The sequence below is a fragment of the Toxorhynchites rutilus genome, chromosome 2 (assembly GCF_029784135.1).
Source record: "Toxorhynchites rutilus septentrionalis strain SRP chromosome 2, ASM2978413v1, whole genome shotgun sequence".
Taxonomy (NCBI): domain Eukaryota; kingdom Metazoa; phylum Arthropoda; class Insecta; order Diptera; family Culicidae; genus Toxorhynchites; species Toxorhynchites rutilus.
Window position 1 is genome coordinate 288,578,284 of NC_073745.1, and position 12,675 is coordinate 288,590,958.

At 38.4% G+C, this 12,675-nt stretch overlaps 1 long non-coding RNA gene across 1 annotated transcript; it reads right to left on the bottom strand.

Annotated features, from left to right (window-relative positions):
* Positions 1-601: 601 nt before the first annotated feature.
* LOC129769675 (uncharacterized) lies at positions 602-12,186 on the bottom strand. The gene is made up of 3 exons (XR_008741939.1): positions 10,252-12,186; positions 1,042-1,172; positions 602-978 (listed from the first exon to the last, which is right to left on the bottom strand). It is a non-coding gene; the product is annotated as an uncharacterized LOC129769675 (long non-coding RNA).
* Positions 12,187-12,675: the final 489 nt, after the last annotated feature.

The following is a 12,675-nucleotide window of genomic DNA, read 5'->3' on the forward strand; positions in this document are numbered from 1 at the left end:
CCCCATTTTCGGATGTGCTTTCAAAATTTAGAAAGCTTCAAAATGATGGAACTTCAGTCGGCGATGATCCTGGAATTGAACCGTGTGATAACGCATTTATTCTACGAATATCAAGGCCTCTTCCACCATCCTTTCATCATTTCCACTGCAAAATAAAAGCATAAAAATAAATAAAATGAGATTTTGTTTTTGTTTAAAAAATGTTTAACTGCAACTTACCTCCTTGTTTCAGGGCATTGTCTATTATACAGTCGATGTTCCTTCGATCTGAGGCACTCGTTTGCTTTCGTCAGTTCAATTAGATTTCTTTCAAACTCCATTTTCAACGAATTCAATTCGTATGAAAATCTTGTTCTTGTTGTGTCCACGGATCAGTTGAATGTTTTCAAAAACAACACAATGACATTTGCACAAGCTGTTTAGAACAACTGTTAGTGTTTAGTACAACGATGCTACACTGAGAGGAAAATTTAGTAAATATGACGAATTTTTTGGTACATGTTACCAATTCTCTAGTCATTTTCTACCCTACTAATCATTGGTACATGTTACAAAAAAAGAATGGTAGGCACATATGTCAAACAAACTACAAATTGTTGGTCCAACATTGGTGCAATAACAGTGAAAATTTTGCTTCATATTTGTGAGAAGTAATCATCAGGGATAATGACAATATTTTTTAATGATTATTTTTAATTTAAAAAATTGTATTTGATTGCGTTTAATTCTACATACTTAGAATACATTATACTAATAACTTATTCTATAAACAACATCAATAATTCTCGTTGGAATCATTCTATAAACTGCGTACAAGAGGCAAATTTTAATCGCAGCCTCAACCACCTCAATTTGATGAGCATTTCCAAAGCAAGTTCCCGTTCCTCTTCCTGCTGCATCGCTCTGATTTGAATTAGCTGATTAGCAGAGTGACGGCAGAATTAGCACGTTTCATCCGTATTTTGTTCTCTCGTGTCCCTATGAAGAAAAGAAATACATATGTTAATGATATTAAATATGCAATAAATTATGAATGTTCACCTTAAGTTTTTTACGGTCGATGATGTGTTGAAGAAAGATTCCAATCTTAGCGACAAACTCGCCGTTACCTTCAATCCCATAACTTGGATGGTTTTTGGTAAATAAATATTACGAGTCTGGGATCATGCCAGCTGTAAAGACAAGGAAAGGTCTTGTAAGTGTTGTAATGTATAGAATATAACTGATGTTTATCCTTGGCGGGAATATGAAAATAGACCCAAGCCCGCCTTTAGACGGGCTTCGCGGATTCTCTTTTCAAATTATTCAGACATTATTTTTAATGTTCACCCCCACTAGAACGTCTTTAGAATATTTTCATCTATCATACATACATATTGTTTTTATGCTGGCAGCTTTCTGCTAGGAGTATTTTACGTTGAAACTCGGAAATTCGAGATAAAAGTGGAGTAGGTTTTTTAGATAAATAAAAAAACTAGGGCGGTAGAGGGTTAATGTTGGCTGGTTTCTACTAGGAGTATTTTATGTCGAAAGTCGGAATTTCGAGATAAAAGAGGAAAAATAATAATTCGATTTAGGTCGCGCACTCCAAACGGAAAACAAACACACTTTTTGAACATTTCGTTGATCAGTAAGTTTATTTTAATTCGTATTTCACGTTCGACATCAAGTTTTGTTGTTATGGTAACAAAAAATTACAGTTTTTCTGTAACAACCATAACCCGCCTTAAGGCGGTGTTGAGTAGTTGAGCGAAAAAAATCAGACTCATGATGAGGTGTAATCTACTGAAAATTAACATCGGATACAGGTGTTTTGACCAGCTGATCAGGAAATTGAAGAACAAAAAAAAAGATGGGTGGGTAATGTCGGGGACATAACCGGAGTGACGTAGGACTATACAAAGGGGACAGCTTTTGCTAAATATATATTTTAAATATATTGTTTTATTTTATTCTCCTACGTGAATACCTACCTATCTACCTGAAAAATGGATTAGTTTACTGTTTACTCTTTATGAATATATTGATGGTTCTGAAAAGAACCTTTGGTGTTGTGTTTTTGTTATCACTCGATATTCCCATCTTGTTCGGTTAAACCTTCCTGTTTAGCTATTGCGTTTGCCACTCGCCACAGCTTTCACAGTTGGTAAATTTCTTCCCATCCAGCTTTGTGACATGTTGTACAGTAAATTACATTCAATGCGACGTGCCGAAGCACCACTCAGTGTCGCATTGGAGGCGATTTAAACCTGTAATTGAACATTTGCGATGACAGTGGTATAGTGTCGACTTTCAATGTGGGGTCATAATTTGGACCCCGAACTCTATGTTTACAAAAATGTCCAACTAAATATGTCGCATTACATGGACGGACATGTAAGACATTAGCTAAATGTCAAACTAATTGTAAATTACTGTACTTTCAATCGGGAAACAATTTAAGAATTGGTGAAAATTGAACAATCAGGAAAGTCCCCAACTATCAATAAGCTCAGAACAACTGCCAAATTCACATACTCATCAGATCCTGGCAAACAAATTATGAAAAAATCAATTTGTGTTTTATTATTATTTTGGATAATGTTTTAGAAAGCATTGAACTGTATTTCCTAAACTCTTTTTAGGAAGGTTTAATGGCCCTGAGAAGCGCCTTGTTTTATGGAATGGTTCCAATTTAGAAAACTTAGTAGTCGTGGTTTTGAAAAAAAAACATTTCGAACGCCCTCGATCCCGCCTTGTTCTGGATTTGCCATCAAAGCAGTTTGTATAAAGAACAAACTTTTTTCTTCTGCTACCTGATGCCGTTTTGCGATTGCGTTTGCCACTCGCCACTCGTTGCAACTGCCTGTTGTCTTGATGTCCACCGAACCGAATGTGTTCTGTTCCGAATGCGGGTTTTCTTATCGTCGCGAGCAGCTTTGCCAGCTAACTCGATCACTTCGGCGGCCGAAACTATATAACGCCGGCTAGGTGGACTGGTGCACTGGTACTAACGCGCTCGGCCTAGCTACCTTTGCGGGGAACTCCAGATCAACACGGTTCGAGCGGGATTTTGCCTTTCCCTTCACTTTTCCTCCTTTACCATGTCCAGACATGGCTGCTTGGGTTGGTTTGTTGATGTGTTGTGATGCGAACCGATGTGATGTACGGTTTGAATGAGAATGATCGTTACGGAAGGAAGGAAGGTATTGTATTATAGAGATTTTAAACTTTTGCAGTTCATTCGTCTCTAGCCTTGAGAAAGGCCCTTTGAAAACTCTACTCTATTCTACTCCAGCGCTACCACCTCCGCCCTCTTGCCTTGAGAAAGGCACTTGATCCCTCGCCGTCCAGCCCGTCCAGCAACGATGTTGTCCAGTCGGTGTCCACACAAAGAATCTGTGTGATCGTTACGGCAGCGGAGCGGGGATTTTTAAGCTGACTGGCTGGCTCGAGAATTACGTATGTGTGAGACTGCGACCAATGTTTCGTTCATTTTTTTTCTTTTTCCTTTCCAATCGTGCTTCATTCTATTTCGCTGCTGCTCTGGTTGCCCGTTTTAGTCGGTACGATTTGAGGAGCACAAAATGGACCAATCAAAAATGGGCACATAGGGCATTTTGACAATGCTTGATATTTCACAATTATTCAATTATTTATCTCATGAAAAATGAAATGTTATTCATTATGATCAGTGTTTGGATTTCGATCAAAATCAAATGATACACAATGTGTCATGCAAATAAACTCTCACGAACATATAACCAAATATGAGAGGATCATTCAGATACTTGTATGAATGTCAGCAATCACTTTTGTAACATTTAGTGATTAAACTAAGAGAGGAACGAAGACTGTTGTTTGCATATTCGAGTTGTATCAAACATGGCACACTATTTTCGAAGCCTGCATACAAGTTTGAACCGCATATATTCTCATTTTACTATAGCGAAACCCACTGCACAGACAAGTGTAAAGCAATAAATGATACAAGAAAAATTACGTCATCATTACGTCACCATTTGCGGAGAGCAGCGAATGGGAAAAGAGATAAAACGCGAGAGTTTTTGCTTCTCACTGGAGCGGTGTTGCTAGTAAAACTATGCGGTCTATATGAATATACACATTTCAAGGGATAGCGGCGTTAAAAATGGAAAATATAATCTGACTACCCTTCCCTTAGCCTCTATCGAGCTAAATAATCATATAGTTTGCACTCTCTGAGACTTAAAAATCAGGATCTGCTACATTAGCTGAATATGAATCTTTCGCTTTGCGTTGTCCGTATGATCCTGCTGTTTCATGATGCATGGAGAGGTCGGTATGCATATGTTAGAAGCAAAGAAGAAAATAAGCTTTCTGCACTGAAAGCGTATATGATAGCTTTGCTTGCATGCTGGTGTGCAATGAAGTGCGAGCCGATGCAGAGTTGTCTCGTTCTCTTTTGTGTCGTGATTTGCAGCACATAACAACAATAGAATACCGCTGGGGGAAATGTTTCCTGAAAGATCATATTTGAACGAACGAAAGCGATTTTTTCAATGAGTGGATCATTTGGCAAACACTGATTATGATAGATGCGTAGATATATTTCCTATCAATTGATGCAAAAACCATTGCGATCTATTGAGATATGCTCGAGTTATAAGCGTTCCAAATCTTGCATTTTTTCCTACTTGTTCAGTGCCTAGATTTCCATTTCACCCCCTATATCTTCCGGTTAGACGTAGTCCTACGTCAAAAATGATACCACTAAAAAGCAGTCAAATTATGGTATCATTAAGACAAGAACAATATAGTCGTATGGTTAGAACAGGAATGAATCTTTATTTCTAGTTTTCCTTACACGAAAGTTCCTTACGGCTAGATTTCTACATAATTAACATAAGGTCGAGCGAGAAAGAGACAAATGTACTCTCGCTGTGCGCTGTGCCTTTGGGTTCATTTGCTGGCACTTGGTGCGCAGATGTGTGTTACTAGTTTGCATGGAAAGTAGAAACCGAACCATAGCAAGGTCGTTAATGGTTAACATATAGAGCTTAGTGAGTCATGTCGCTTTGCGCTAGAGGCGCTCGGGACTTCTCACGTTACAAATAATGTGTATGGATTCGGGGAAGGAAAGTATGTCACATTGGGTGGTTTATGACATGGAAATGGGAGAATGGATGAATCGGTGTTTTATAGGGAAACATATGGTCTAATGTGGGAATGAGGATATCGGCACAGCACATCAGGCCTACTTGTAGAATCCTTCAAGCCCAGATGTTTCGCAAAACTCTCGGTCGCCCACGTATGATCACCACAAAGAAACCATTCACTTCGAAGCGAGCGTATGTTCCACCCTCTGATGTCAGGCATGATAGAATAGGTCATTTTCAGATACTCCGGAAAGAGGATTTGCAAAAACCCGAGATGCACATCGGAAACGCAACGCTAAAATGCGACATCAATTTACCCCTGCAGTCAAACCAGAATTGTTTTTATGCTTTCCATCATAAGGAATTACTACGAGAAGTTCAAAATAAAAATGTTTTTTTTCGACCAGATACCCAGCCCTGCCTTAAAGCGGATTAATGGTTTTGTGGTAGAAATAAAAAATCCGTGACATTAAGAAATAGCCGTTATGTTTTTTGATTTTTCCATCAAAAATATGATCTACTAAAGTTTTTTTCACGCAAATAAAAAACAGGAAGTGGGTTATATCTATGGTATAACCGCAAGGGTGACGTAGGACTATCGTTGATTTAGAGATCATTTGTTTGAAGTTGAATCTAAATCCATTCTGAATGAATGAATAAATGAATATTTGGGGGACTTCGAAAACGAGAGCGTTACACGTTGGAGGCACAAGGTTTTATGCATCCATTATAGGATACGAAAAACCTTGTTCTGAAGAATAATCTTCAGAAGCTTTCCTGCTAACTGCACTTGATTGACAAATCACAAAACCAAATGTATTACATGGATATTTTAAGGATAGAAAACATTAAAATAAACTCTTTCACATGAATGTATTTTTAAATTCCCAGAGGAACTGGCAGATTATTTTCCGAATCTTTCTCGATGCTGAATGGCATCCAAATGGAAAGAATTCCGCGCGTGTATATGTGTGTGTAGCGGCTGCTTCGAGATCTTCCCGGGGAACCGTTTGTGGCATCACTCTCCTGATGGATTCCCTTCTGGCCTAAGGTGCACAAACAGGCTCTTGGTGACACCGTTCATCCGCGCTTTTATGATAAACGAAGAGCTTCACCACAACAGCGACAACATGCTCCAATCGCTGTTCAATTAGAACTGAGTGGATTTCCGAGCGGCGCTCGCTTATATACCGATTGGTGATTTCAATAGCCTGTTTTGAAAGCAATTTTAAGGCTATTGAAACAAGTTTTTGGATCAAAAAGTAACAAGTATAGAACGCGTAGACATTTTATCTTTCGAATGAAGTGTTTATCATACCATTTCGTTCAGTTGTTTAGGAGCTATTAACGCTCAAAATCTCGGTCTCCGGCGTAACGCTTTCGTTTTCGAAACTTTGATTTTACACCCTGGTATAGAAATGAAAGACGTAGTCCTACGTCAAATTTTGGGTTTTGGAGTGTTAATGCAATTCGTTGAATATCCTACTTCGTCGAAAAATTCTATTGTAGGCTTGCTTTGCGTCACCCGACGGATACCTATGCTTTACACTTTGATTTCAGTTCTCTCCCACATTTTTTGAGTGCTGACAACAATAGTATGTAGCATGGAGGTAATTCTAATAATTGAATCATAATCTCGTGAGAAATTTCAAAAAAACAGCAACAAGATAAATAATATAAGCCAAACATCGCCGCTAAGATTATCCTTCAAAATTGAACTTAGAAAAAGCATGGCTGAGTAAGGAAGTAAAAAGTGTCTCCAAACTATTTTTATGAACCCCTATAGTGTTGTCTTAAGATCTATGGTGAAAAAAATTAAAAGGAAAATTATGTTTCAGTGAATCTAAACATTCAAAAAAATCCAAAATTTCGAAAAGCAAAAAAAAATATTATGCTGAATTTTCGATACATTTTTTTAATAATTTACCCCGGTACACCATAGTAGACGCACTTTGAGTTTTTTTTTCAAATTTTCATTACCATGCCTAATGAGAATGGCTTGAACAAAAACTACGTTTTTCACTATAACTTTATAGTGAAACATAAAGGGATTCAGAAAAAGTACCTGATTTTCTAAATTGGCACCCTGTACAATATTTTCCATAGCGCTGGTGATGTTTGGGGGTACTTTTTACGAACACATGAATACAATACAATTATAGATTTTAGGAAAATAAAAAAAAATCGCACCGTGCATTTCTAGAAATTTTGTGGAAACAATCACAAACATAAAAAAAAACATCCGAACATGTGTCGATACGGCATGGATCTCACAATTCTACCAAAAATTCCAAATTTAGAAATACAGTTTTCTGTACCGATAACACTGTTAAAGTTCTGAAATAAAATCACAAATATCCATAAAAGACACAGGAAGACATTTAAATACCAATAAGAATAATGTCGAATTTCTAAATTCTAAAAAAAACAATATTTCAAGATTTTTAGTACTTAAAAGAATGATAATATTTCTCTATACAGCATAGTAATGCACTTTCAGTATTTTGTTTCAAATTTTTATCACGAAGCTACTGAGAATGGCATGCAAAAAATTGAACAGTACGATTTTCGCCATGGATTCTATGGTTCCACCCTGATTTTCTGAGAAAAAAAAACGAAGATAAACAGATTGTTTGAGAACAAAAACACCGATTTTAATATGGCAAGTGTTGCCACACATACAGATTTAGCTGGAAAGGTACAGTTTTTTTTCGCTATTATTGGTACAAAATCTATACGGTACAGAGTACAGATTTTCGTCAAAAAGTACAGATCGGTGGAGATTTTCTCCGCATGTGAATTTATTGCATTTGAACAAAGTAACATTAAGGTACATGTCGACTTTCGGCTGCTGAAAGGCTAATAATAAAAGTATTTACAAAGCAATAATTGATCAGTTTCATTAGGATGGAATTTTTTACAAGGATCGTCTGAAAGGATTCGCATCGAACGGTGCGACCGTGTTAATGGGAGTTTCGAATTCCATAATGCGCCTGATAAAAATAGGTCCAGATCTAGTAGTCGTCAAATGTACATGTCATTCACTGGTTTTGTGTGCTAGTTATGCGTATGAGAAAATCCCTAAAATGCCTAAAAAGAATTAACGGTTCGCTCGCATTTTCGGCGCTACGATGCCATGTTTGTAACGTTCTCACTAAACCTCATTCCTCGGCAACTGTCGAGTGATTTTTTTTTCTGAATGTTATCAGAACAAAAATAAGTTTCTTAATCCGCTCAGCAACGATATTTTGCCATTTTGCCATTTTGAGATCAAAATATTTGATCAAACATCGTGGTGGCAGCTCGAATTTTTTTATAAATTACTAGCTGTACCCTGCCACACTTTGCTGTGGCACATTGTGGTGGCATGGTTGAGTTGAATTTTTCATTTTTTTATGTTGTAACAACAATCCTAGATATGTTTGGTTGTTTTGTATATTGTATCATAGTTTGAGCTCAATCGGATCCGTACTTTTCGAGTTTTTAACGCGCACACAAGATAGAACACATATTCATTGCTGAATAGTCGATTTTCATTAGAAGCTCAATTTCAGAAACGCACTCTGGTCATATATAAAATCATTTTTCTTCCAATTTTCCAATGTTTTATGCCGTAACAACACTTCTTGAAGTGGATTGTATATTGCGTCCAACTTTGAGCTCAATCGGTTCCTTACTTTTCGAGTTTTTAACGCACACACAAACGAACAGAACATTTTTATATATATAGAGATAGATGAGGGAAATCGATAAATTTTAAATCACTTCGAAACACAATTTCAGTTCATGATTTTGTCAAACACTTGGAAAAAAATGTTTCCTTCACATAGAACACATATTCATTGCTGAATATCGATTTGATCTTTTTTTTCTATATGATACACCTGATCACCTGAAATAAATCGTTATTCCAATCCATATGATTCCAACAGTAAAGAAAAAATATTCTTCTTATGAGGCCTTGTAGACTTGTTTGATTTACCACAAAATTTATGAGCTCCGGCGATGTAGGCTTCCACTGATGATGGCTTTAACTAAGAGCACGAAAACCATTTTTCAAGTTCATTCGACTATCGATAGTCTGCCACACCTTGCCTCTACCAATGTGTGGCTCACTGTTAAATTGATGGATGAGCCTTTATCGCCGCTTTTCTCATATTCCTTCCCATATGTATATCCCGAATGCATACCGGAGCTTTTGAAAAACATCGATCAATCGGTTCAGAGAAGTACACACTCACGGTTCAGATAATTTTCCCTCTCTTTATTTAATCCTTTCGGCTGCCCGTCAGCCCGGTCGGAAAAACTCTCCGCTTTTTATTATTGTACGGCGCTTTCACTCCTCCGCAGCCTGGCCCGGCAGCAATCAATCCAGTTCCGATGGATTCGCTATATTTATAGGATTGCCGGGCCAAAGCGTTTGGCTTTCACACTTCGGAGAATGCGATCGTCGAGAAGAGTTATAAAAACATAAACCCCTGAAAACGGAGAAATAAAAGCAGTAAATAAATCTCGTTCTGTTAAGTGAGGAGTGAGGACCCACCCCCGAAATCACGTGCGAGTGATTTAACCTATTCGGTTCCGACTGTATTGTTTTCACCTTTGCTTGGATCGGAATTTTTGGAATTATGCTTTGGTGGAAAATAACATGCTGCAGCTCCCGTCCCGCTTTGGGCAGTCGTTTTGATGAGAAATTTTCTCGGTTCTCCCATATGATTGTGAATTACAATCATCATAAAAAGAATCTTCGGAATTGAGCAACATTAAGCAACCTTAAAGTTGGAGCAAGCTTTTCTGGTGTTTGGTACGGATAGAGTCGATCCTCGAATGTTTTTGGCCTTCTTCAACAAATCGAAATAACTGCCATTTTCTTCGGACGGAAGAAGAAAATCAACTCTTTTCACAAATGAGGATTATTTGGCACAAAATCCAACACTTTCACACAAATAAAAGTGTATAAAGCCTAAATAAAATCACTGATATGTCAAAGCGCGTTGCTTACCAAATGCCTAAGTTTTATTCACAATCGACTTACTGCTGGAACTATCGATGGATAAAATTTTGATCCTTGATTGATGAAGAATACATAAATGAATAAATAATGATTTCCATATAAATCTAGTCATCGACAAACCTTACGAGTGGGGATAGCCACAGAAAGAATCTCCAGTCCGAAACTAAAAAAGCCAACATCCCACAGTTATTTCGACGGTGTAACCCGCACGATCCTTCCAGTAAGCACAGACAATTTATTGTAAAGCATATTCCAAACATCGGGTAAACATCTAACCACGCCAAAGTGCTATACATTTTAAAAACTCTCACCAATCGAGAAACAAAGAGGCGGAAAATTTTGCCTTTCCTCGTTCATGTCGAGAGCACGGAGTCGTATGCAGCTTTGTTTTTTAACGGCCCGCCACCAAAAGAATGCGAAGGATGAGTTTTCACTTTTCCCGGTTGCAGTTTTTACTACCCTCCTCATCACATGGGAAGAGGCGCGTGTTCCGCCCACATACAATCACACATATACTGAAATAAATGGAAACATTCATTCTGGCATACACACATTCACACACTCACACACACAAACTGATACGTCAGGATTGCTTGCCAGACAAACCACAAGCACGACAACATGCATAAACACGTCGTCTAGAAACGACGGTGAAATTCCAGCAAACATCGTACACATGTGCCAACCAACCCCGTATTATCTGCCCATCCACACAGGAACAACAGCAGCAAAAAAAAAGGCGAATCCTCCAAACGTCCCGCTTTCCGCAGGGATCCTGGGCCAGGGCCAGGAATGGCAAGAGAAATACTTTCGATTTTCACTCTCGTACCCGACACGGAGTTTTTGAGCTCTGGTTTAACTTTTGCCTGGCTTTTTATTCGCTTTTGGGAAGCCTCGTTCAGGCATTCAACGGCAACTTCGGGATGGTTCACTACACTGCAAGTTTTGCCCAGGATGTTGAGCGTGTCGGTTGGAACAATGTATACAAATGATGCTGGTAAGTAATTGTATGGTATCGTTGCTCGCATGAAGTGCCGAATGTGTGCGGAGATATTTAGAACCATTCCGAGAAAATTTTATCGGAGTTTTCCGGGAACACATTCGTTTGATTCCACATAATGTGCTGGCGTGAACATAACTTACATATAATGTATTTGCCTCCAATCTCATTCAGCTGATCTGGATATCTATCTTCCAGCCTATCCATTAATACGATACAATGTGCCACACATTATGAGCATATTGATATTCGTCTTGGACTCATCCACCCTCCCCCCAATTTACGACCATTCCATCTGACCTAGTTTGTCTCATCCTCACTGCGTGTGTTGTACATCGAAACGGCATTTCCGAATCCGGAGCACCATTTTTTCCGAGCCAACGCCTCCTCAATCTTGTTTCAATAATTGATCGTAATTATCCCCCCCATCAGAAGAAGGGCCACGAAAGTCAGCAGTTTCCTTCCGAGAACGGCGGTTATTCCACCGCTCATTATCCAATTGGTACGTGTTAGTTCTGCGCCGGGTATTCGTATATGAGATACACCCGACGCCATGAACGGAAAACGCTGAACGAGGGAGAATCGGAAAAACCACGGACCCCGGCCGGAGGAAGACCGAAAGTAATCGACAATGGGGAAAGTTCCACGATTTCAGCCGGGCGCCCTAATGGAATGGGGTTGGCTCTCTGGCGCGTTCAGATGTGCACCGATGATTTCGGGGAAGAGTAAATATTCCATAATCTAATAAAATCCTCCACTAATTAGATAGGTTAGATAATTAGTTCGAATTTGGCTGCATTAAAACGACTCGTGGCGTCCCGATAAGTGCGATGCTGGTCTGACAAACAAGTCTTGCGCCAAAAGCAACCCATGCGAAAGTATGATGTTATGAGCAGAAGAAGTTGCGCTGCATCGGGAAATCACCAAGTTCGAAGGGGAAAAAAGAAAAAAAAAACAGGGAAGGAAATCTCTTCGCAATATATTTCTTATTAACTTTGACCACCGGGTTATTGCGGGCACGCAATTGGAAAAGTTTTTGCTTGGAATAAGGTTGTTGGTTGGTCCTTTCATGGGTCATTTGAAATCATTTGAAAACATACAAATCTACCGTTCTGAATCATATTTCGGACACTTAAGGCATATGATGCAGAAAACAGATCTAAACTTCATGCACAAGTATTATTTGATTGATATTTCTAATAAATTAGTTCGATATGCTTTTTTAAATCATTTGAAAACATACAAATCTACCGTTCTGAATCATATTTCGGACACTTAAGGCATATGATGCAGAAAACAGATCTAAACTTCATGCACAAGTATTATTTGATTGATATTTCTAATAAATTAGTTCGATATGCTTTTAAGCTTTCTACTTTGGTACCTATATTTACCTATAGAGGAGGTTGTGTCCATGGCATCGAATCTGGTATAGTGACCCCCTATGCAGCCATTCCATGCCGAACCGATATAGTGGTTCTCAGGTTTTTGTGAAAACTGGTATTTTACGTAAAATATTAGACCCGTATTTTTTATTTTTTTCA